General features: G+C 39.8%; 1 long non-coding RNA gene across 2 annotated transcripts; it reads left to right on the forward strand.

The window, feature by feature from the left end:
• Nucleotides 1–1,971: 1,971 nt before the first annotated feature.
• Nucleotides 1,972–10,144, forward strand: LOC144617077 (uncharacterized). 2 transcript variants are annotated; one of them, XR_013557097.2, is made up of 3 exons: nucleotides 1,972–2,112; nucleotides 7,570–8,616; nucleotides 8,762–10,144. It is a non-coding gene; the product is annotated as an uncharacterized LOC144617077 (long non-coding RNA). The 2 variants fall into 2 exon arrangements; XR_013557096.2 differs by having other exon boundaries at nucleotides 8,439–8,616.
• Nucleotides 10,145–10,594: the final 450 nt, after the last annotated feature.

Raw genomic sequence — 10,594 nt, forward strand, 5'->3', positions numbered from 1 at the left:
TTAAAAAAAGCAAACAAACATTGACTTCCCCTTGACATGTTTTCCTTCCTTTAACATGCTTTGCCATGTTAAATATTCCACAATTAATGGCCGTATCATATTCTCTATTATTAACACTCTGATTAAGATTATTTGCTGCCTTTCTTAGTGTTAATTTTCCTCATTTTCTTTGAAATTTTAGTTGTATGACTTATTTTATGTGAGAGTTTACATCTTCCTCTTCTCCAAGCCTCCCCAGTCTATCAGTTTTTTGGTTGCCTCTACCACCTCTAGCCCAAGGCATGATCTTAGTCGGTAGTTCTGGCTTCTGTCCCTTGGTGATTGGAGATATCAGAGAGATCCAGTCATTAAGCTGGCGAAGAGTAACACTGTGCTGGCTTCCAGCTTTAGTAAGGACACCTGACTCTGTCATTCCACAGAAGTCCAACTCTGGGCTGCCTGAGGCCTCAGCTCCTGCTTATTGCTGCAGATTATCTATTGCCCTACTTTTGAATATGTCCATGACTTTTCTTTACATAAAAACATCTATCATTGGTATGTTTATAGTAGTGGGAGGAATGTAAAGCATGAATACTTAGTGTCATAGTAATGACTAATCTGTCTTAATACATTTAGTTGATTTGCTTTGGTTTCTTTAGGTAAATGATCATATTACCCAACAATAACAAGAACTGGAACCACCATTTAATCAGTACTTAATACATGGTGGGTACACTCTGCTGTGTGCTTCAACTACATGTTAGGACTTGGAAATGGGCAAGATTCCTGCTGTCTTTTCCAGGGGTAGCTGTCAGATTGTGAAAACAAATTGCAATGCAAATAATTCTGTTCACATCAATGCAAATGAATTTTGACTGGTAGATTGTAGATCTTTGTAAGTAAAATTCTCATTGAACAGGTCTTGCCATCATATCTGTTCCTTCAGTAATTGAAGAGTTGAGTAAAATCTTTGGTACATGTCTGTTTTATATTTGTGTAAGAGTTGTGATCTTACTTTTTTGAAAATTCAACTTTAGCAGACATGATATCTTCTAATCTTCAAAACCTGAGAAATAGCTGTTATTCATATTTAGTAGATGAAAAAACTGAGGCAGATCACATGGTTTACCTGCTCAATGTCAAATTAACTAGTAAGTGGCCAAGCTATCTTCAAGATCTCTGCTCTTATAGTTTATTGTTTGCCTTGGAAAAACTCCATTTGCTCAGAATGTTTTTTGTTTTTTTTTTCAAAAATATATTGGGTGGGAGGGAGGGGAAGGTGGGTGATGTGCAATGAGGAGGGCACCTGTTGGGATGAGCACTGGGTGTTGTATGGAAACCAATTTGACAATAAATTTCATATTAAAAAATATGTTAGCATCATCAAAACAATAACTAATATTTATTAAGTGTTTACCATGTGTTATGCATGAAACTGTTTATATGGTTTAACTCATTTAATAGATGAGAAAACTGAGCTTAAAGAGGCTCAATAGAGGCGCCTGGGTGGCTCAGTCGGTTAAGCGGCCGACTTCGGCTCAGGTCACAATCTCGCGGTCCGTGAGTTCCAGCCCTGCGTTGGGCTCTGTGCTGACAGCTCAGAGCCTGGAGCCTGCTTCAGATTCTGTGTCTCCCTCTCTCTCTGCCCCTCCCCCGTTCATGCTCTGTCTCTCTCTGTCTCAAAAATAAATAAACGTTAAAAAAAATTTTTTTAAAGAGGCTCAATAACTTGATCAAGGTTTTCCATGCTATTTCTAGTTTTTTCCGTCTTCTAATGCATTAGTTTTCAGCATTAGTTGCATGTAAGAATTACCTACAGAGCTCTTAAAAATCAGTTTATCAGAATTTCTTAAAGGATTCCTAGCTGATTCTAATATATAGAATCATTATATAACACCTTGCTTCCCTAACTAGCTGATACTTAAGAGATTTATACAAACCTGCAGTGCCCGTTTTTGGTTTTTTTTTCCTGATACAGCTTGGAAAAGGAATAATGGGGCTGAGATCTATGTTATTCTGAAGCTTGAGTGTCTAGGAGTGGCCAGAGTTTAAATAGAAGCATTTGGAAAATTTCAGGTCAGCCCAAAGTCAAATCATGACAGGAGCATAGCACATTGAGAAACCATCTCACTGGTAAGTAAATGATTTTTACATTGACTCCCCAAATCAATAAGATCAGCCTTGTAGTACCAACCAATAATACTTATAAACGTCAGCATTTTTTAAGGAAATGTTCTCTGTGATTTAGAAAATTATTTGGATGCCCTATTTGTATTTTCTAATTTTTTTTTAAACATTTTTATTTATTTTTGAGACAGGTAGAGACAGAGCATGAACAGGGGAGAGTCAGAGAGAGGGAGACACAGAATCCGAAGCAGGCTCCAGGCTCCGAGCCGTCAGCACAGAGCCCGACGTGGGGCTCGAACTCACGAACTGTGAGATCATGACCTGAGCCGAAGTCGGCCGCTTAACCGACTGAGCCACCCAGGCGCCCCCCATTCGTATTTTCTACAAACTTCCTCATCCCCCTTGACCACAGAGGCAGACAGGGTGGCTTAAAAGCCATTAGCAATCTTTCATTCTTGCCTTTTTCTGCATAATGGCTTGAAAGCTAGGATACTCAACTTTCTAAGAGACTACCCACTGGAGGTGACCATGTGACCGAATTCTAGCTGGTAGTATGTAAGTCATTGTATGAAACTTTGAAACTGCTCTTTTAAAGGGATAAATTAAGGTCCCCTGACCCTGATGGGAGATGAGGCATGAGGCAGTATAGCAGCCATCTCACGACCATGTGGAGAAAAGCCACATGCCAGGCATGGGGGAGCAGAAAGATAGGACTGACCCTGGTTTGTCAATGATCTGGAGCTGCAGTCCTTGACAGCCTCACATAAGACACTTTATTACCTAAAAGAGTTAGCTCTCTTAATTACTCAAGCCATTTCAGGTGTTGTGCTTACAGCTAAAGTTAGTGTCCTAACTAATAATTGCCAAAACATGGATGTAATAACGCATTGTTTGGTCATTTTATTTGAAAAACCATAGGCAACCAAAAGTGTATGAAAGCAAAGTAATGTTCAGTCAGTTGAATTAAATCCAGTAGGGAATCTACACATGATCTCCTAAGTCAGATGTTTCTTTTTTGGTTTTTTAAATCAGCCATGTATGGTGATGTCTCCATACCCTAGTTTTCATTCTTATCTCAAATTAACTGGTAAGTTGTAACTAAAAATATATAATGTTACATTTATTAAACAAGGCGGCAATTAGAGGTGGTTCTAATACCTTAGCAGCCTAGTGTAGACAAAGTAAAACGAAAGCCTTTAAATGCCTCCCGGGTTAAGAAGTCAAAACCTGAAGACAACCAATCACAACCAACCAACTAGGCTTTTCCAAATAAAGCAAATGCTTCACCTATAGCCAGTCAGGCAATTTCCTTGCTTTCTTCTACCTCTTCACTATAAAAGTCTCGCAGGTAGCTCCTGTCAGTGGAGCACTCCTAATCACTTCCTGTTTGGTGCTACCCAATTAGAAACAATATTTGCTCAAATAAGTTCTTAAAATATTTAATATACCTCAGTTTATGTTTAACAATACCCAATACAACTAAATACAACTCCTATTTCTTTCTCTTTAATAGTAAAACATTACAAAACCTAACAGTTAGTAGTTACCAGCTTTCTTTTCTTAGATTCAATTGTAACGCAAAAATCTGGAAACAGAATCAATTTGATGTCTGATAACATAAAACTGTCAGGTAACTTAGGGCTTTACACGTCTTATCATGAGAAACATTGATCAAACTCACAATGGCATTGTTAGAAAAATGTGCCATTTTGTTGGAGCTCCTGACTGCCTTTTTTTTTTTTTTTAACTTTTCATATTCTTCCTTCGTGAGTGTTCCACTCAATCCTCAGATAGTCTGTTTGTTCATATTTCAGACTACTAATATGGTAAAGTCTCTTATTTCTTGTGACTGAAGAATAATTTAAACAGAATATTTAGATTAAATCTAGGATATTTAGTTTAAAATAGTGAGTTTTTAGATAGAAAAATACTATGATTGACCTATATGATGTTTAGACAGTATAGTACAATGTACTTAACTCTAAAACTTTTCTGTACATACAATCTTTAAAAAAAAAAATAATTCAGAGTGCATACTCTTTCCTGCCCAACAGAGCTTACTTTTTGAGGGGAAAAAAATTGAGGGTGGGATGGGGGAGAAGGAAAGATGCATATAAATCATTCTACTATTTTTTTTTTTTTTAGTTTTATTGAGCTACAATTAGCAAATAGAATTGTAAGGTATTTAAAGTGTACTGCATGATTTGATATACGAATATATTGTGAAAGGAGTCCTCCTGTCTAGGTAACACATCCGTCACTTCACATATTTATCTTTTTTTGTGTGCATGAGAATATTTAAGTTCTATTCTCTTAGCACATTTCAGTTATATAATACAATGTTATCAACTGTAATCACCATTTAATATGTTAGATGCTCAGATGTTACTGATCTCACACCTGAAAGTTTGAGAAAATTTTCTTAAATAATTGTTATGTCAACAATTTCAGCCTTTTCATAGGAAGAAAGAATTTACTTCTCAAAACTGCGTAAATTGTTATGGAAAACTCATTCTGAGTAGTGCAAGTAACCCATCCTTTTCTATATGGATTGTCCTTATTCTCTTTATTAGTAATGGAGAGACACAACCATTACAGTTTTCTCAAAAGAGATGAATAAGCTGTGGGAGGTGTTTTGGAATGAACATGTCATTTCATCAGAAGCGCTTTATAGAACACATTGCACTGATGTCTTGCACCAGTGGAATTTTCTGTCAGAATCTATGATCCCATTCGGTCTAGGTTGACGATATCAATGCTGCCTGAAAGGATTGTTCATAGGATTTCACTCCACCCAATACAGAAATGTTTTCCTTGATAATGGAGCTATGGAATTTCTTTGGTGTCATCTCATGGTGTGAGGTTTACATACATAGTAAGCCATTTGTCACAAAGTTCATTGATGAAGAGATACATTCTCATGTGTTATTTTTAATTTTTGAGTGTATATTACTGCCATTCTAAGACTTTAGGTATTCCAAGGTTTCAGGAAAATAGACACAAGGCACTTTGTTGTACTGAACACATTTTGGTCAGCAGGGAAGGAGCCAGGAGCAGTAATCTACAGAAAGAGCCTGACTTGGGAGTGTGCACACAGGACCAGGACAAGGTCCAAGAGGAGTAAGAGTCAGCCTTAATTCTAGCAAAGTTTGGACATGAGTATTCAATCAGATGAGTGGGACACAGCTGTGAAGTAGACAGAATAGAAGAAGGAGATGCTAGCTCTCCAGCTTTTTTCCATTTCCGTTATAAGCTTATATGCATCCAGCTCCTCCTTCCTTCCATCACTCCAGTCACACTGGAATTGCTGACCCTCCCCTGTCTGACCCTAAATCCTCCGCTGTGCCCTAAATCACAGCCCCTCAGTGCACATTCAGAACTGGCTCAGAAAATCATCTCTCCTTTCTTTTATGTTTTAAACTTCTCATTTTCTACAGCACTTACACATATTTAAGGTTTCTCAACCCCACATCTTGGTTCTCTTTACCACCCATTCTCCCCTTTCTAAGGCAGGGCTTCTTTAAGCAGTTCTGAATGTTTGTCTCTACTTCTGTACCTCCCATTCTCTCCTCAACCCACTAAGCCTAACTTCTGCCCCCATAGCTCCATTTTGCAGCTGTTCAAGTCACTCCAGATTCACCAGCCACCTCCTCATGCAACGTGCCGGCCAACTGATCAGCTCCTGCTTCCTGTCAGCCTCATCTCCTGCACTTGCCCCCACACTCCTGATCATCCATCCCCACCAGCCTCCTCTCCAATCTTCGAGTCCCCCAAACCCTTGCCCACTTCCAGGCTTTTGCACTTGTTCTCCCCGTAGCCCGGGATTCTCTCCCTGGCTGGGTCATTAGCATCCCTCAGGTCTTGGCTCAGATATCCATTCTCAGAGAGGCTTTCCCCAGAACACGCATGGGCTGTGACCTTGGAAACACCATTTAATCCCTCCGTGGTTCAGTTTCTCATCTATAATTGAGGAAATAACTGTACCTATCTCCTAGGATTGCTGTAAGGATTAACTGATATTATACACATGTAGTATTTAGAACAAGACTTGATATACAGCAGTAATTTAAGATTAATTATAAGTAACTGTTTACTATTATAGGTAACTTCTTCATGTTATCTCCCTCTTCTTCCCCTTTGTCGCACTTCTGAGCTATGAGTACATTATTTGTTCGCTTATTGTGTTAGCATGGTAGGATGCAAGGTCCAAAAGGACAAAAGATTCATCTGCCTTGTTGGTTTGTCTACTCTTTACAACTTGCTTGAAAGTGGAGCGTGGTAAGGCTCAATACATTTGGCACTTCAACCTCTCTCTTACCTTGTGCTGCATTTGTCATTGTCGATCATGCTATTCTTCCTGAAACCCTTTTGTGGTTTGTTTTGTTTTGTTTTTGCCTCCTTGTCTTCCTCTGCTCATACCTTTAAATTCCAGGATGTGTCTGAGAGGGTACAGGACAGAACAGGGGCATGGAAATGGGTGGATGAGATCTGGGGAGATGCTGCTGCCCCACACAATGAGCTGGGTTCACAGCTCTGGCAAGAGGAGGGAAGAATGGGTGGAGCTGCTGGGCATAACTGAAGAGGGAAACCTAAACTGAGCCGGCATGGGATGGAGTCAGGAGTGAAGGGCTTGGGCTTGCTGTTAAGGCTCTTAATTGATTCAGCATATATCAAGCACCCCTAGGTGTCCAACCGAGCTAGGTGTTAGATTTTTTAAAATATAAACGAAGATCTCAAATATATAGCTGCATAAACAAATTCTTGTAATTTACTATAGAAGTGCTTTGTAAAGGTGTGAGCAAGATACAATGTTGGTAATGAGGAGAGGGTGATCATTGCTGGGAGAGCTGCAAGATTCAAAAGGAGCAGAAATATGAAATGGGCCTTAAATTTATCACATCAACTGGGGAGAGAAATTCTAAGCTGAGGAAATGGTACATACAAAAATACAGAAAGATTTCTCATCAATATTTAATATGGAGGATGGAGCTGACATGAAGACCCACCTCCTACAAAACATATGGAAATTTTTAGTATCCCTGTGATTGTTATAAAGGTGATGTGACTTTTTGAGGATAAAGTTGTATATGCATTTTAAATTCATTTTATTTTGGAGTAAATCCCTCCTCTAATTCAGGGCTTGCTGTGAGAGATGGCTACGAGGCAGTCTTGAGGCTTCTGAATACTGAATTCCAACTTTTATGACAGTTCCAGTTTTAGAAGGGAGAAAGGATAGATGGGTGGATAAGTGAGTTGACTGGATCGGTAGATGGATAGATGGGAGGACAGGAGATGGATGCCAAGGAATCCAGTAGAGAATTGGGGTGGTGTTGCTTTGAGTGATGTACCCAGATGTAGGGGTGCCAACATGGTAGCAATCCACATGTTCCTAAGCCTGTTCCTGTACACAAAATTGTATTTTATTATAATAACAGTGATTATTGAGTATCTACTCTGTATTAGATATTGTTCTAGGTTCTTTTTATAAATCATCTCTAACTACCCTGGAAGGATAGTATGAAGAACCTGAGACTCGGAGAATTAATTTACCACCCAAGGTAACACAGCAAGTAAATCTACTTAAATCTAAAGCTCATGTATCAGGAGGACAATTCCTACTTTTTTCTAAGCAAGGACACAATTTATGTCTATTTGCCACTTTCAAACTTAATCACTGCTCTGCCTCGACAACCCCTCCAACTCATGCTATAAAGAGCAGTGAAGAATGACACAGCCGTTTCATTTTTTGTGATGTTTCTCCTTTAGTATAACTGGTTCTTCTTCTAGCACTGAATGACATTTGCAACATAAAATGCTTTCTTCTGTGTCTAAACATGCCCCACCACAGTCAATTTATTCCTGGAATGTTCCTATTTCATGCCTCTCCAGACAGAATTATAATACTGTATCCGTTGTGCTTTCTGTTGTTTGCAACTGAACCCTTCTGGTTGGGCTATGGGAATTATTGCCAGCTATTAGATGCTTTACAGAATTATGGGAAAAGCTTTAAGAACAGACTCTGTACTGGGCTTCTAGGAACAGCTCCTACTAGTTTCCAAAAATCACACAGCTTCTGCATGGCTAAGAACCTCACAGTCTTTTCCTGACATTTTTTCAGGAAACTGATGACGAGAAACCTTTGCTACTAACCAAAGGCATGAGATGAAAGCCTCCCACCCTTTCTCTCCACTCAGGAGCTGCTTCATGAGCATGTAACTTATGCAGTTGTTCAAGATCCCACGCTGAGAAAGATACCATTCTTGAGATTTCAACACTCTGAGGTTGCCATCTTGAAATTCCTACTGTATCTTCAAATTTGTGTTTTCGTTTAGGACAGTGGATTTGGCACTGGGAGCTTGGAACCTCTCAGCTCCTTCCTCCCGCCACCTCCCTGTGACAAGTTCTTGGCCAGTCTGTACCTCATCCCCTGGCACCGCAAACCTCCACGGTCCAGCTACGTTAGCCTCCCTGGCGTGGGAGTGAGAATGCAGAAGACGGAGATTGGTTCTGGTCAGGCGCATGCGCCCTGGGGGATCTGTGGGAAGAGCGGGCCGCGAAGTTCTAGGAAGTCCTCCTGTCAAGCTGATGACACCACCAAGCTTTAGGTGACACGGTGGGGGGCGAGTCTCTTACCTGCCTCTGTCCTGGTGCTTAGGACGTCTGGCCGTGGAAGTGACAGCACTGACAGGTGGCCCATCCTCTGGACTGGGGTGGCAGGTCTTGGGAAAGAGAGATGCCTGACTGGACTCCGGGAGGTTTCGGTCCTGCAGCAGGTGAGAAAGGAAACCCAGCAGCCAGTGTGCAGAATTGTGGGCAGGACCCCTGCGCGCGGGAGAGGAGTGTCTGCACTCATAACCCGAGTGCCCCCGCCATTCTGGGAGTGTGACATTAAATGACAAAGAAGGAAAAAAAAATCCACCTTGACAAGTTGTGGGAAAGACCACAGAAGGAAGGAAAATTTTTTTCCTGCCTTTTGTAAAAGGCCCACGCATTTTCATTTATAGCAAGGAGGTTGGAATGGATAGTGAGAAAGACAGCCTGCTTTCTCTGCCCCGATTACCTACATCGTGACTCTGGCAAGAGTTGTACCCCGTTTGTACACTAGACTCCATGGAGCAGGACTGGATCTGGCTCAACACTCTTTTATCCCCAGTTCAGGATACAGGAACCTGTCACATAGTAAGATCCCAATATTTGCAGAATTAAATTGTTAATCATCCATTTTTTATATGTTCAGGTTATTAACCTGTATATCTAACGGTGTATTTTCTCCCGCCATAGTTCATATTAACTGGAGATCTTCACTAATGGTGACAAATTCATATTCAAATACAGTGGGTTAGTTGGAAAAAATAGGTATATGAATTATACTCAGTGATTTCATGTACTGGGCAGAGCTAATACAAATATGGTACCATATGTCCATTGTGTTTAGTGAATTAAATCACTTATTATGCCATTATGAAAACATTAATAATGTTTACCCAGCCACAGAAACCACCAATATGAAATTAAATTCCTACTAGTCTTCATCTTTTGAATTTCACAAACTGGAATTAATTTCAAAGGGACCATGCCTGGCTGAAGTGTATTAAGAGTGGGGAAAAATCACTGAAAATTCTATGGAAAAATTAGTTTTATTTAAAACAGGAATGCCCTGAGCAGAATCAGACTTTTCATATACTTCTCACCATCTCCAAAATGGAAAGTAAGAGTATTTCTACCAAAAGGTTTTAATTAAAAAGGATTTTGGCATGTGTCTGTGTATAAAAATATCTCTTAATTACAAAGATGTAAAGTTAAAGCTTTTACCTGAGATTTAATTAATAGTCTCAATTGTGTAGCTATGGATTAAATGATGGTGAGGATGGCTGGGAAATTGTCGGATGGTCAGATCATCCAGAGCAATTCAGGAAGCAAAACTACACCTCCCAGAACTTATCTGGCTCTCCAAGAAGTGGTATGGGGCAGAGGGCTTACTCCAAAGATTCTTTAAATTTATAGGATCAAAGAGGTTGTTGGAATCTCTGGCCTTAGATGTTTTGTTCAGGGGCTGCATCATGGAAATCTGGCCTGACAGCCTGACAGGTCCTGAATTAGATCTAGTTATAACTCAGAGCATATGAGTTACTTAATGGGAATCAATGAGGCAATTGTGTGAGTATCTGGTTGTGATAGCCTACAGGCACAGTCTGGCCCTTGGGCCTAAATAGGAAATAAGGGAATTCTGGTTCATTCAGGAAAGGTGGAACAGAGAATGTTGCCTTTAATTATCCTGATAATTTTGTCTTTCATATCAGTTTGACTACAGGATTTATCCTAATCTATTGTGCCTCCAAATTAAATAGTTACATTGACAAAGTGTAACTATGATACAACTATAATTTATAACTGCAATAAATGTTATCTACCCAGGTAATCCAGGGTAATCTTCCTATCTCAAACCCTTAATTTAATTATATGTGTGAAGTCCTTTTTGACCCTATAA

Source organism: Panthera onca, chromosome C1, assembly GCF_046562875.1.
Source record: "Panthera onca isolate mPanOnc1 chromosome C1, mPanOnc1 haplotype 2, whole genome shotgun sequence".
NCBI lineage: Eukaryota > Metazoa > Chordata > Mammalia > Carnivora > Felidae > Panthera > Panthera onca.